The sequence below is a fragment of the Rhinolophus sinicus genome, chromosome 16 (genome assembly GCF_057876585.1).
Source record: "Rhinolophus sinicus isolate RSI-liver-muscle chromosome 16, RSI-T2T, whole genome shotgun sequence".
NCBI classification, from domain to species: domain Eukaryota; kingdom Metazoa; phylum Chordata; class Mammalia; order Chiroptera; family Rhinolophidae; genus Rhinolophus; species Rhinolophus sinicus.
The window spans coordinates 133,753,674-133,770,186 of record NC_142516.1 but is presented as its reverse complement, the minus strand read 5'-3'; positions in this window follow the sequence as shown (position 1 = coordinate 133,770,186).

Sequence of the window (16,513 nt, the reverse complement as noted above, 5' to 3'; positions counted from 1 at the left end):
CTGGATTTATGGCTGCCAGTCTGTTTGAGTGGTAATAAATGTCAGACAGACATTGCTGAGTCATAAACATTGTGAGTTGGAGCTGAACCCACTACATAAATCAGTGTATTACAAATGAGTCCCCCACTCCAGAAAGTTAGCTAACTACAAGTGGACATGAAAACCAAAAAACACCCAACTCCATATATGTCTGTCCCTTGGCACCATGAAGCTTTGTTCCTTGTTAGCTGATTAGAATTCCCTATGTGCTTGCTCAGAAGTCTGTCCTCTGATTCACGTTCTCAACCTCATGGGTGCTAGTAAGCAGGCAATGTGTAGGTGCACAGCCAGAAGCCTCAGCACGAGGTGGGTGAGTGAATTCCTGTGAGGTTGGAGATGGCTTATTCTGCCCAGGCCTGTTAGGGACACAAGAGGCTTAGGCGTCCCACCTGACCCAGTCCCCAAGCCAACAAGAGCCCTGCCTAGCAATGAGTGAGCCTCATGGACCTGAGCTATTCAGACTGATATGCAAACAATGTCAGGCTGCAGTCTCTCCATACAGCCCTCAGCGTGTGTCTCATTGCTGAATACTCTGCCAAGAACCTGGCTCCTTGGTCCCCATTCCTGTAGCCCAGTCCCTAAGTAGAAGTCCTGTTTATTTCCCCAGCACCTTCAATCTTGATGACCCATACTACTGACTCCTCCTCTGAAGAGACAGGCCCTGTACTCCTGGTAAGCTCTCTGCATCATCAGCCATTCTTAGCTTACCACCCTCTTCCTGCTGGTCCTGTCATCATCAGGACGGGATCTTGACAGTCCTGACAAGTGAAGATAAAAGGAAACATGTGTTTATATGGTCTGCACACTTTTTAAAAAAAATATATAGTTTCACTGGTTCAATTATCTGACGCAGTTAAAGAAATCATTTACAGAGATAAATTTAATTTGAAACTCTATAGTTAGGTGTCATCAAGGTTCAGTAGCAAAAAGGGAATTTGAAATTTAGGAGGATGGAGTTTTAGCCATGCTCTGCCAGGAGAGAAATTTAGTTTTTATGAAGCAAGCTACTTTCTACTCTCTGTGCCCAGCTTCCTTGGGTAAAACAGAGGGGTGGGTATGGACCAGATGGTTCTAGTTACTATATGAAATAGGAACTCAATGTAATATTAAAGAAAGTGATGATGCAGTTTTACTCTTGTACACTATAATGAAGTAATACCTCCTACTTTAAGATTATTTCAGTTTTCAGGAATGTGAATTAAAGCAAGTCAAAAAAATTAATATGACTAGATCATATAAAGGTAACACTGATGCCACCTGCATCATTAAATGGAGTTTGCAATTACTTTGTCCAAAATATTGCACTACCAGAAACTCCCAACAATGTCCAGAGGGTTTCCTGGCCTTTTACTCAGTGCCCTTAGCAAAGGGTGATGCCCTGGTGTCATCTTCATTTACCTATCATATCATATGGCTCTGACTCCTTATTCTTCATTTTTGTGAATGTGCGATTGCCCGGTATGTCCCAGGTCTCAGCTTACAGTGAGAAAGTCACTTTAATTTTATAACCAAATATGTCAAGCAATTTTAATGATTAAAACAACTGAAGGAAGAGCATTGAATCCAAGATCAAATCAACATGCAGCTCAAGGGCAGCAGAAGCAAAAGTCTCATTCCAGCCGCAGTGATGGTCAGAATATTTTGCTGCCTAGGTGCCCTCAAAAATGCAGATGTGCAGCTGCCGTCCATCATTTCCAAGAGTCATCCTGTTAATGCCTGCCACAGCCCCAACAGAATGTTCCATTCTACTCCCTGGCTGGAATCAGAAAGAACCAGCGCACACCACAGAGCTCTTTGAGAAGAAATGGAGCAGCATTCTTTCGCCTGGTTTTAGGCATGCTCGGAAATGTCCATATGAGAAACACGAGAGGCAGGAATGGTCACTTGTCACATCAGAAGCCACAGAAGGCTTTCAGGCTCTGGCTTCTTCCAATCGATCCTACTGGAATCAAACTGACTATTGAGAGACACAAAATCACTGTTTGCTGTTGGCGCTGGGTGGGACAAAGGAAACGATGGAGATAAGGCTTTGGAACACAGCATACAGGAGACAAGAATTGCTCTGGTAATAACACCAGCACCACATCACATGAATGCTCTCTGCAGGGAAAAAAAAAAAATTCCCTTGTGTAATAATGGTTGTTAGGCTGGAGAATATAAATAACAGGGAGAGTTTAAATTGAATATTTGACAACACTGAAATCTGGTGAGCGTGCATTGAATTTTTATTTCTTAAAAAGGAGCTCTATTTAAATGGAAGGCCTGCAAAGGCTTGAATCAAATCCCTTGTATCACTTAGTAGGGGAAATATTTTTTCTGTTCCTCTCAGTTGGAAATAATAGGTGCTGTCTCCTATGTGGGGGGAAAAAGTCCCTTGAAGAGGATGTTTTAGGTGATTACTTAAGCCAATTTTCTTCTAAAATAATAAGGTTGGCAAACTGCCCGTTATCACATTGGCATATCAGATGATAATAATGTTGCCTAGTAATATTAAAGCACTATATTAGTTTCTACTTCCTGGGCAGGAGGGAAGAGGGGAGGACTAGCTTTTGCAAAACTGCTGTAGCTACGCACAGGTTTTATGCTTGAGGGGCAGAGGACGAAAAGAAAGGGGGCGAGAAAACAGAATTCAGGCAAAATCAGAGCTTCAGAAAAGAGGAAAGTGTGAGTTTTCAGAAATTTCTTTAACAATTTCATACTAATCTAAAGAGGACACATGGACAAATGAACTTTCTCATTGTCACCTACACTGGGGACAGGCCAACAGATTGCACAGTGCCTCTGGGTCATCCTCCAAGGCGTCCCCTGCTCTCAAGGTCTATAGAAGGGTCAGGCACTAGAGTTCTAGTTCCGGTTCTGCCATCAACTCTGAGCCTCTGAGAAAGGCCTTCCGGAAGCCTGGCTGTTCTTGCCCACACCGTGGAGGATTGGTATGAGATGATCCATAAGGTCCCTGTTCTGGTGAGCTCATTCCAGCCCTTGTTGCTTCACTATTCTTTGGCTGTATCAAAACAGCATCAAATGCAGCTCCACCTTCTCTGCAGGACAAACTGAGAGGGTTGGCTCACTCTGCCTGAGCCTACTTTCTGTCCCAAGAGTACCCACTTTATCCGTACAAGACCTTTTAGAAAAGGAGATGCGGAGGGAATCTTCTGGGCACTGACCATTGCTGTTCTGCAGTGGAAACCTACAACTGGCCTTGCCTTGGCATGATGAGAGTTTTCACATCTCAGGTACCCTCCCAAGTGAGGCACCCAAGGACCTCAGGATCATGTCTCAATAGTAGCAAGGCAGCAGCTGAATCTGGGCAGAGACCACCTAGGAGACTGGGCTGATGACAAGGGCTTGCCACAGCAAGAATTGCTAGAAGGGCCATTGCACAATTTCCAGACAATCTTGCAAACATCAGGTGTCATTTGGAAAAGTATTTCTATTCAGTGGTGGGGCACTGCCTGAATATGGATATGTGCAGAAGACCACATGGCAAGTCAAAAGTTGCCAGGGAGAGGCTGGAAAGAGAGGGACTGAGATCCGGCATCCAGGTAAAAAGAATACATCAAGAGCTGGTCCAGATAACAAATGAGCTGTCTGGGGTTGGCCTGGCTCCTCAGCTGGTATCTGAGGGAGGGCACCAAAAAGGGAACCCAGTTTGGGTGAATCTGGAGCAGACAGCAGGGACTAGGTGACTATGACCTGCCAGCCCCAGACTGAGCAGAAACCGAGCAAGGCTGAGTGCCAAGATTGGACACAGAGCAGAAGACAGTGCTGAGCAGAAAGGTGGAAAACAGACTAGAACATAGAAGCTCACAAGAGGCAGTGCCAAGGAGATGAAGCAAACCACCCCCAGAGCAGGGGCTCCAAGAGGGAAACCAGCTTCCCAAAACATCCACAGAAGTCTATCAGATAGTTGCATGCCACTCCAATTTTATTTCAGATTTCTCTATACTCTGAGGAGTTTTGCCCCTGGGACATGAAGGACCTCTGCCCACAACTGCCAGTGAGAGGGTGAATGGCCGATGTCTGCTCTGGTCTATATAGGCAGGGTGGTAAACTTAGCCAAGGTGCTCAGAAGCCAAAACAATCAGATGATGCAGGTATTGCAAGGTCTGCCTCAGTGGGCACAAAGCTGGTGATAAACAATGTCCTAGCAAGGGACTGCCCTGGGGAATTAGTGCAGCCAAGAGGGACAGGTGGGTAGCGGCTCCCTGCAGGTGCTAACTTAGGCTTTTTGGTCCACTCTTAACACACAAAAGATGGGCCTATTTTGTTGGTAACATTCTGTGCTATTATAAGTCTTATTTCAATGTATTTCAGAGGCTAAAAATACAGTACAGAAACATTCTCACAGGTTCAGGAGAAGTTAACCTGAGTTTGACTGTCACAAACTCAAAGTTCTAATTAGAAGTGCATTTATTAATCACATAATTGGTATTTGAATTTGTATACATAGAAAATTGTAACTGTTCATTGTACTGAGGGGCCAACAGAATTGTACTAAAGTAATGTGAAGCTCTCAAACACATAAATGAAATGCTTTCTATTTGATTTGAAGACCAATGTGTTCTGTTCACACACAAAAATAATAACCTGTCATGCTAATTTTCTCTAGTAGTTTGTGAAATATTGCAAGCTAGGTCAAACTATCAATGAGTCAGCAATACCTTAAGTATCTTAAGGCTTTAATCAGTCTTTGGAATATCTGGAACAATGAGTTAGTTCTTCACACATTTGCAGAAAGCTACAGATCATCCATGTGCTCTTTCAATGAGGAAAGTCTGTTAAATGTAGTAACTTTGGCAAAAGAAAATTAGATAGACCTCATTAATCTTCTTCTAAAAGTACCTAATGTGACTTCTATGAAAGGCTGAAGATAGAAAATTGGTTATTTCCATTTATTTGTTGTTGGGGAGTCATTGTTGTCTTGGAAACATGAAGGCTATCAGACACGGAATACAGATGGCAGATGGTGAGAAGTAATTAACAAAACCATTACTAACACGTGCCCACTGAATTTGGTCAGTCTCTTCAAAATGAATCAGGGAGATAGAGAGACTTGTTGGCAGACATGTCCTCACCTTCAGGCTGCAGCATCCTTCTCTAAGACCAACCCGGTCCTTGTGACGTCCCTCCTCCCATCCAGCTGTAGAGTTCTTAGAGTGTATCACTCTGCACCTGAGTAAAATGAGGCAAAGAAATGAGAGGTTGCCAAGTCAGGCCCTGAGGATGATTTATGTGCCACTGAGATTCAAGAACTTGGGAAACAAGACCCATGGGAAAACCCAGAAGAATATACAAGGCTCCAAGACGTTTATAATCCTTAACCAATTAGAAGAGTGTTTAACCTGAAGCCCAGGTATATTTCCAACAAAAAGGAGAGAAAAACCACCCTTCAGAGTTATGACATCAGGGAGAATTCTCCCCCTTGCCTATGTACACATTATATTGGGCATCTCTGCCTAAGATACAGCAGATTTGTACACACTGTAAATGTGTTGATGACCCTAAAAGTGAGGTAAGTGACCTCCTCGGTTCACCTCAGTCTTAAACCAACAGTCTACCATGGGCTTGCACAAGCATGGTTTCTGTACACTTCCCCACATTTATAGGGAGTTATCCGATGACTTCTCCCTATTGCCTGAGCTGACCAAATAGAGGCAAATGTGAAGGGCTTCCTTCATGCTTCTTTTTATTTTCCTTCCTTGTTTTCTTTCTCTGAGTTATATGTACTGTGTTTGCTTTCTTTTCCTCTAGCTATTTGTAATTTAAATTGCATTTAGGTTTTATAATGGTGACCTTTAAGTTTTTCTAAGAATATACATAAAATTATATTTTCTTAATTATTGATGTAAAAAAATTAAGCAGTATTTAATCCCCCCAATATGAATTTAAGAAATAAGCATGGTTTACATCAAAGTTGTTCCATCCTCTTAGCCCGCTCTAAGAAAACCCTGCTGTGAACATTGTTCAGTTATATTCTGAGATCTAATGGAGAGGAAAGATAATTCTAGTCTGATTTTTTATTGACAATAGTTTAACCACATATTTTTGTATGTTTTTTCACCTAACAAGAATTGAAAGGTGGGCACTCCAGGTCTAGTATAGCCATTCACAGATGTTTTCAAGAAACGTTCTTCTCTAGCGTTTATACTAATGTTTCTGGTCTGATGTGTAATGGAGGGGTGCATAGGGATCAATAAGGCACATTTCTTGCTCTTGAGGTGCTCAATTAGGTACAGAGGATAAAAGAAGATACAAATTCTTTTATACCGTTCCTCTTCTTGAATCTAGGTTGGTTTTGACCGCTAGAATATGACAGACACGATACAGTACCAGTTTGGGGTCCAGGTCTTACAGACGGGCAGTTCCTAGTTCCTTTCTCTGGCAGAACCCTGGGCCACCAGGTAAGAAGTCTCACTACTCTACTGGGAAACCTGAGTGCTCTGCATGGAGAGACTGTGAAGCCCCATGGGGTCGCAGAGGCACCCAGCTGAGTGCAGGCTTCCAGTCAGCCCCATCAAGTTCAGACATGTGAGTGAAACTGTCTTCACTTAACAGACCCATCCAGCTGCCAGCAGAATACGACCAAGTGATCCTGTGGATACCACATGGAGGAAAGGGTTTGCGCAGCAAGCCCTGTCAGAATTTCTGACCATTACATTGTGAGATAAAATAAAATGATCATTTTAAACCACTTACTATTGGAATAATTGGCTACATAAAAATGGATTATCAAGAGAGATACCTGTATCAATAGACAATTATAAAATAACATGAAAATGTAGTGCTAGGCACCTGGGAGAGTAGATAGTAAATTAAATAACTGTAATAATAGGCGCCTCTTTCTAACCAACTAACAAAAACTTAAAAATCTAAATTTATGTATAGTTTTTTTTTCAATTTCACTTATTTATGTAATTATTGGTCAGGTTTCTTTGTATTAGGCAGGTGGCAGAAAGCCAATTCAAATCAACATAACCAAAAAGAGAACTTCTTGGGCCGAGAAGAAGAAATTCTGAGGTACTAGCAACTAGAAGCCCAGGAAACGCCGCAGGGTCTGGGCCCAGAGGCGCTGCGCTCAGCACTTTCCCAGCTTTCTTCATCAGTATCCCTCCTTACTTGTTTCATACCACAGACAGGGTCTCTTCGTGGAGACCAGAGGAGAAGCTGACTGTTGACAGCCCCAGCAGAACTTCTTCCTTGGCCATTTAAATTTTTATAAACAGTCTCAGGGAGGATTGGCCGGGCCTGGCTCCGCTTACCCCTGTGGTCTGAGATTCAGGAGGTGGGGTCTATGGGATGAAGGAAACTGGGCAAATCATGGAGACAGCTTAAGACAGTGCTTAGAGATTGTCACTACTGTCAAAGAGATGCTGTACCAGAACTCATAAATTCAGGGTTTCCCGAAAAGGGGTACTGGAAAATAAACAAAATTCAACGTATTTTTGTTTAAATAATGCAATTCATTACTTTGAAAGTGCAAGTTATTAAGGCATATAAAAATTACTATTAATTCCCACGAGATCAGTTCCTACAAAGCACAGTGTAGACTCTAAACCAGACTAAAACAAAGAATTTGACCTTAAGAATCTTTTGATCTAGTTTTACCATGAGATGTAAAAGTTTAACCGTTTTAACAATCATAAAAGATAACTATGAAAAATTATAGCCTATTTTAACCAATTTCTGACTATTGTTAAAAAATGTAGTTTTTATGAAGGGCTCAAAAAGTAATTACCTTGAATAATCTGTGGAAAAAAATACTGGAGCGGCAATATCATTCATATTTTAACATGGAAAAATGTTACTGAAGAAATACTGAGAAAGAAAAACAGTTACTTCCTTTCAAACATATTAATATTTTAATTACCTTATTAAATTATTAATTTTAAAGCACTTATTACTTTAAGAATAATTCTGTTCTATACATCCAGGAACAGATAAGTAGAAAGGTCTGTGGCTGGAAGGTGCATGTACACAGTTGACAACCAAGTGTGACATTAAGGTACTTTACAAAAATATTAATCTTTGCAATTCTTTCATATGTCACCCACTTTTCTTTCGGGTTTCGGGGAAGAGAGGTAGATTTGTCTGAAAACTCTTGGAGGTTTTGAACAACTCTTGAAATGCAAGTTTATGTCTTTTATTAAGATAGTATAAGAATCTGGCTCTTGTTTTCTTTTCACTCTTTACTAGCTGTCAGTGACCCCTTTCAATCTGTGTAGTGGGTCTGTCTTTATATTCATGAATGTTTGTCTCTGATTATGTATTTGTTTGTTGCTTCTATTCCATTGATTCATTGTAAGCTTAATTGTTTGCATCTCTTCATTTTTTTCCTTTTTTTTATCTGCAGTCAAATGGAGCTTTGGAAATTCATCCTCCAGATCTTGCTCTTTCGACTTTTTTTTTTTTTTTTTTTTTTTTTTTTAGCAGTACTGTCTTTTGGGACTTCTAATATAGATTGCAGTTCTATGATTGCATTTCAATTGTCTATAATCTTTATTTCACCTAACAACTTTTCTATATTTCTTTCTGAATTTCAGCTACCTATTTTTTCATCTCAGTTTGTTGTCTCAACAGCTACGTCATCTTTCAACTTTCCTTTTACAGTGTTCTTCTTCTTGAGTATTACAGAGAATATAAGTAACACGAAGTAATATATTTCAAAATATAATTTTGTTTCCTGAGCTAGATAATGAAAAATATATGTGTTTTCTCTTTTATATCTCAAAATATAGTCTTGGGCCCAATGTTTATTTTCTCTTTATTGTTACTCATTCTTAAGTGGGGCAAGAGCTTTTAGAGATTGCTGTTTGCCCTCAAAAAGAATAAAAATTCTTACCTCTCCAGCTTTTATCTATTTAAGTTTGCATGTTATATCTCAAGCAGAAGGCTATATTGAAGTTTAGAACCTTTAGCCAAATTTTTGGTGCCTGGCGTGTGTTTGTATAATGTGTACGCACCCTCTAGACCTGCACTGTTCAGTCTGTTCAGTACAGTAGCCACCAGCCACAGGCAGCTGTAAATTAAATAAACTTACAAATGTGGTTCCTCATTTGTACTTACTAGTAACATTTCAAGTGTTTAATAAGCACTGAGTACAGACCTGGAACATTTCCATTATTGCAGAAAGTTCTATTCAATAGTGCTGTTTAGAGTATGATTCATGTGTGCATACCCTATAGTTATCTGCCTGTGGAAAGTTGAATTTATTTCTGTAATATTAAAACATTTTATAATTGTTTTTCCTTGTAAGATTCAGAAAACGAAACACTATAATCTCAAATGTGTATCGCTCCCATAGTTCTTCCTATATTCCACCAATTTGTATTAATATTCCAAGATTCAAGACATCCCCATTTATTTACTTCCCATGTCGACCATTACTGGGAATTTGATTTTCGGAAAGGACATACTCAGAAAGAGAGAGTAATTCCCAGGAAAAGTGAATGGTTGAGGAGTGCAGGTATGGCTGGGAGAGTGTGAAAGAGTGAAAAGGCCTGGCCACCACAGAAATAGTAGCTTCACATTAGAGGTGTGGTCTCTGGCTTTCTAGTTAACAGAGGCTCCATGTCTCTTAGGGAGGGACACACACGGGGAGAATTGAAAGTCTCCTCTGTATCTACATGGCCAAGGTGCTTTACCCCAAAGTTTCATCTGTACAGTCTTTTGCTCAGCACAAGAGCATTCAACCATTTTACTGTCTTCAGAGAGAATGTAACTTAACTTGCCTTTTTTTAATTTAAAGTTTGTTTAGTGGAAACGTAGGGAAGGCTGAAAGTGTTGGAATCAAGAGATTCTCTCCTCAGATTCAGAGTTTATAGTTTATTAGACACAGCAACAATCTAACAAATATGTGTTACAAGTTAAAATAAATATACACCATCCCCCAGTAAAATGTAATAATGCCTGAAGCATGCTTTATAAAACAGCCTATCCAGTTCCTAGGCATGCATCTGACACTTAATGGATGCATAATTAAATGTTTATTGAATGGACAAATAAATGAATAATACATCTTTAAAGAAATAAAATCGTCTTCACCTGAATGTGCCCACATAGGCTTGGCTTTTCATGGCTAACTCCCTCCTTGGGTCCCCGTGCCTTTACTTTTCTTTTCATTTCCTCTTTGGCCCCTCCTTTCCTTGTCTCCAGTTCTCAGTGTTCCCAGAAGGATATAAGTCCTGTCTGGCATAGTACCCAATTAGAAGCTCAGAAAACACAAAGTACTGAGCACACTCTTTTAGTGAGCATGAGAAGCAGAATTTTGGAAAAATCTCTTCTTTCATGAATGTTTTCACTTACTTTCAGATAAATACCTTCTTTCTATTCCATCTATTCCAGAAGAATTATCTGAAACCCTAATCCAACATACAGGGAGAAACCCAGCTTGGACTAGACTGAAAGTCCCACAAAGGCAGCAATAAAATCTGTCTGGGTCACTGCTGTTTCCCCAAGACCTGTGTGGATTTGTTCAGCGCATAGAAAATGCATATCTTGATGCTTTACTAAGTAACCAAACAGAATTTTAAGGGTTTCAGGGTCAACAGAATTTATTTTGCTGACATAGAGTCTTGAAGTGAATTTATATAATCTTCTAGTTTTATAAATATGGAAACTAAAGAGCAGAGAGGAAACAAGTTTTTTATTATAATAAGAGCACAGTCCTTGGAATTCAATAAATCTGGATTCCATCACTTATTAGAAAAGTGACCTTGGGCAGTGGATTTAATGACTCAGCCTGAGTCTTCTTATCTGTTAAATGAGACTAATGATACTTGTTTTACAGGATTCTTACGAGAGAATGAGCCTAGCGGTCATTCAACAAAGAATCACACTTATAATTGCAGTTATTATTTTTCAAGGACACATAGAGAGTTAGTATCAAAGTGGTTCTTCTTTTTCCCAGTCCCACGCTCACTGTCTTACTTGATGGCACCTAAATCACATGTGACTGGAGGCCTAATCTGGAGGTTTGTTGTTGACTTGAGGATTGGTGAGGAGGTCAGAGCTAGAGATAATGTAGAGTTCGTTAAACCACTTGGCCTTTCTCATGTTTATCCTTCTGTTTCATATAGAACATCAGAATATATTCAAAATATCCCAATTCGTTCGCCTGCTACAAATTTCTCAAGCGCAGTTTGGGCTGTTTCCTGATGTGGAGGGTCTAATCATCCTGTAGTTGTAAGCATTAGGATGGCCTTCTTTTCTCTTTTGTTTCAGTACTAAAAACTGATGTCATCACCTCTTGTTAGATGGAAGGAGCATGCAGAACAAAAGTTGATATTGGTGACATGAAAGGATACACACAGACTTAGACATGAGGGATTGACCTGGGAGACCCCCCCCTCCGAAACCCCAGCCTTAGAAGGATAGAGACAAATCCTCTTCCCATTAAGGTATTTCTCTTCATTTTAACCCCTATATCAGTGGACAGAAAGGCCAGACAGTAAATACATTAGGATGTATGAGTCATACAGTCTCTTTGGCAACTACTCAGTTCTCCTGTTGTAGCATGAAAACAGCCATGTGCAATAGCATGGCTGTGCTCAATAAAATCTCATTTATGAAGACTGAAATTTGGAATTCCATATAATTATCACATAATATGAAACATTATTCTTCTGATATTTTTCAACCTTTTAAAAATATAAAAACCGTTCTTACCTTGCAGGCTCCACAAAAAATGTTGGCGGGCCAGATTTGGGCTGTGGGCCATAAGTGCTGATCTCCTCCCTTAAGTCGCAGATCAGAGTAGGACTTTTGAGATAATTCAGAGACTGTAGGAGCCTGAGGTAAACTATGCAAAAGTTTGATATCCATGAATTCAACCTACCACAAATTAAAAATATTGGAAAAAATGTTACCTTGTTTTTGATGTGTACTGTGTAGTTAGGCCTATGATGGTTGCCTCAGTACAGAACATGTACGGAGTTTTGTTCTTGGCATTATTCCCTCAACAATGCAGTATAACAACCATGTACACTGTATTTGCACTGTATCAGGTATTATAAGCAATCTAGAGATAGTTTAAAATATATGGGAGGATGAATATAGACTATATGCAAATACTATGCCATTTTATATAAGGGACTTGAGAATACACGGATTATGGTATCTAGGGGAGGGGGTCTTGGAACCACTCCCCCATGGATGCTTAAGGAAGGCTGCACAAGAGTTCGTTTCCAGCCCGGCAGCCTCCCTCCCTGTGTTCACATTCTTCTCTCTTCCCAGGCTTTCCTCCTTCATTGGGGTTTTGGGAGAACTCACACTGGCTCTTAGGCTATGGGATCCTCCACAGTGATGCACCCCACATGTCTGCCTTCCCTGCCCCCAGTAGGTCCTCACTTTTCCAGAGCAGAGGGTGGGTAGATGGGATGGTGGTAACTAAGAATTAGCAGGAAATCCATCTATTTTGAATAATTCACACTGTCATAATTAAGACTTCCTCTTCACTTGAGAAATATCTTCTCCTTTAAAATACAAATTATTTTTGAATTGGTATACTGAGATGAAAATAATTAGAGTGTCAAATTTCCCTGGCCTACTCCTGGCCCTTCTGCAGTTTCTAACATTTCCTTATGAAGCAGATCAAAAGAAAAGGAGTCTTTTACTGACATCCAGTTTCAGAAAAATGTTGGCATCTCCAGTTCCTGCCCCCATGCCTTTTCTGAAGGTTAGCGATGTGCCTCTCTGTCCTGTTCACGCAGCCCTTCGTTGTACCCAAGGGCTGGTCCTGTGTGGGTTTCCAGCACTGAGGGACTCCTTAGACAGACACAGGGGCTCCTCCTCTGCCCCAGCTGCAAAGACTCATAGCTTCGGCAGTATTAAGGCAGGCCAGGATTTGAGGGGCATTTCCCTCCTGTACCTGGGTCCAGGCCACTCCAGCGAACTGAGGCACACCCCATGTTGGCTGCTGTGACTAGAAAGACCAGCTGGCAATTAAACCTGGCAGGGGCAGGGGGTGGCATACCACAAAGCTAGTCCTGCCTTAGGACCCCAAGGCATGAGAAAACAATAAAATATTATGAGCTGTGTTCCAGTTCCAGCTTTACTACCAAGAGAAGTACAACATAGTCACTTAACCTTTGTTGTCCCACACAGTCTATAAAGTGAGGAACGGGATTAGATCAGTGGTTCTCCATGTGGGGCAGGGGAGCGGCGGTGGAGGGAACTATCAGAAATATGCTGGAATCTACTGAGGATCATGTTCTAAATATAATGCCAGGCACCCTCCCCCACACCCACTGAAATGTATGAGAACTGGGGTGGGGCATCAGCAGGATATGAACTTGAAAGAGCTTTGCTAGACCTTCAGATAAGAAGACCCCACCCTCGGTGAGAACCACTGGGCTAAATCCTCTCTAAAAATCCCCTGGGCTCTGACATCTATGATTCTGTGAAAGGCATGAAGTTGACAGTACTTTCCTCCTGTCCTTCCTTAGTCATCTGCTGTGGATTAATGTAACATTTAATTTGAAACAATGTGACACTGCAAATATGGTTTATATTGATTGTTTTCAAAAATTAGTTTGTAGGCATTGGTTCTTGCAGCCTCTACCCTTGAGATGATATTGTGAGAGTTGGCACCGCTCTGGACTGAATTAGATGCAGGTGCCTCTTGTAAATGGGAACATGTGAGTGTCAGCAAAGGCATCACAGGTTAAAGTTATGCACCCTGGAAGTGGCACCTTGAATCTAGACAAGGCCAATTCAGACAGGCAAGCCTGACCTTTGATAGCAGTAGAGGGTGTGCCTTGGTGGTGTTCAAACCCATTTGTTACTCTATCCCGTGCTTTCCCTTGATGGACATTCTAGAACCGTTTTCTGATTTCCTAACAAGGTCAAGATGTTCTACCAACATATGCTCCACCAGACTCTTGTATCTCCTGTTTTGTACCACACGTCGCACTTGTATTTAATGGCTTGTTGAATTGTCTTCTGCACTAGCATGTAAGCTCCATGCGAGTAGGGACCTCTTCCATCATGTGCAACTTTCTGCCCAGCATGGCACCTGGCACATCATGAGAGCTCAATAAAAACTTGTTGAATACAGATGCTACCTTGTTTAAAGATTCTTTGCCTGCAAGGACTTTCTCCCAAAGAACTGTTTGTTCTCAAAAGCACAACAGCCTGGAGATCTTAGTAATTCCCTTGCTCCATAAGTCCTTGGTTGGCCTAAGTCCATGGACATCCCTGGTCCTCCAAGCCCCCGTGCTAGGTCAGGCTTCTTTCCTAGGGTAAGAGGGGGTGCTGGCCCCTGAGTTCATCTTCCCTCCTCCGTTATCCTTCATTCCCTTCTCATCCTGAGCCTGGCATCACAGGCTCAGCAATGGTGTCTAACTTCTCCACATGTGTAAGTATTGCCATGGGCTCTGAGGTCATTGCCCATAGTTATCTCAGGGATTTGAAACTCTGGTATAGCTCTGAAACAAAGAGTGACTGAAGGGAGGGTATCTTCAGGTCTGAGCAAAAATGGAATGACGTTGAAATAGATGAGAGAATGGATAAGTTAAGGCTTACCTGGATGGAAAATGAGACCGCCAAACCAAAAATGTTGAAATATCCAAGAGATAAAGAGGGAAGAAGAAAAGAACTGCTAGATTGGAGGTTAGAGTATTGACAGTGGGGTTTGAATTTTCCTGCACATTCTTCTATCTTTCTTCCTTTTCCCTCTCTACACAGTGAATCTTGAGCAAATCATCTCCAAGGTCTGGGGTGGGTCAGAGAAAAGGTGAATGGGAGTCAACACTGACATGAGATTGCTCCATTTCTGAGGTTTTTTGTCCTTTTATTAAAAAAGAAGAGCAATTTTATTCCAAAATGCCACCATTAAGGGAAGACAGTGGACTCCCTATCACAAAGATTGTCTTCCCGCTCTTAAAATCACCCAAGTGTTTAGGTTTTCCATCCTTGGACCTCTGCACTCCCATTCTCTGTAGCCATGGCAGCGCAGGCTTCAGTGTGCTGTCCCTAAGCACTCAGGGCTGGTCACGGCCCTCAAGGCTAGTAAAAGTCATGCACGAGTAATGAAAGATGCAACTTCTGAGCTCTTCGGAAATACTATACCCTTTGGAGGGAAATCAACAAAACAAGGAAAAGGACATTTTAAAACATGTTGACTTGCATTTATCTGTATTTATCCAAGTTCACAGTGCTCTTAGCAGGTTGCAAATTAACACTTCAGGCCAGATTCTGAATAAGCCACAGGAGACCAAACAAGAACCTTCATGCTTGGAAACTAAGAAGGCCTAATGGATCAGCTGTCACTTCCTCTGTTTGGCTGGCAGTTAGTGTTTGTGTCAAGCCATTTCTCCACATAATCAAAGTCATGGAGTATTTTACGTCTTTCAATAACACTCACCATTTGGCAAGCTAACACACGCCTCTTTCCCTGCCAATTTGCAAGATCATGTCTTTGCTGGTAACCCAACACAGTTCTGGTTTGTTATCTCTCCCAGTCCAGCAGGAAAATAATGGGGGAGAAACAGAGAAACCTTTAAATGTTGATGATGAAAAGAAAAATTGCCAACTTAGGGAACTGAAAACGACTTGGAGGCAGGTGGTGGGCAGAGAGGGAGTGGTCTGATCCTCCCACCCCTGGGGTGGGCAATAAGAGGTGCATTATCTGGAAATAACTTCCAAACAATAAAAAAGGAATAACAGCTAGTCAGCTTTTGATTATCCATGCACCAGTAACTCTAAACAATGCCAGCGATGAAATATTCCTCCCACTGGGGTGGCCTGGTTCCATGGTCCCCTTGAGGTGCAGTTGCTTGAGAGTGAATTAACTTAAGTCTCTCATTTACTGATAAGGGAAATGAGACCCCAGTATCTTGCCAAAGGCCCGTGGGCTAGAGCAGCTCCTAGAACCCAGCTCTCTTTGCTGTCTCCCAGAGGCCTTTCCTCTCCATTATGATGCTTGACCCCAGGATGAGAAAACATGGGGTGAACCCAGTAGCTAGGCACATTTGGATCAAGCTAAACAAATGAAGAAATCTAAAAATCTTGGAAAAAAGCTCAGCAGCTGCCCTCAGCACCTGCCTTGTTTACAATCGTGTTTGAGAATTTTCAGTCTTAAAGCTATTTTTTTAATCCTATCCTTCATTTACATAAAAATAGTTTTTCTTTCCATATTGGAAAATACAACTATTTTCATATAGATTCATTTCCCTTTTAAAATCATGGTGAGACTCTTCTTATTTTCTACTTGATTGTGTAGTGGGGGAGGAATCTCAGTTTTCAAACTCAGGTGTGAAAAGAATATCATATTTTTTTAAATTAAAACATTGATTTAATTTAGACTCACAGCTTTCATCCCACCAACAAGACGGGAAACTCAAGCTCAGCTATTTAGGGGTTCTCCAATTTCAAGGTTTTCAACCCATAGCCTTTTCTTTGAAGTGGAGCCTGTCTTGCTGGGAAGTCCCGTGCCATCTGCCTCACAGTGTCTCTTGCTTCACATTCGATTCCTTGG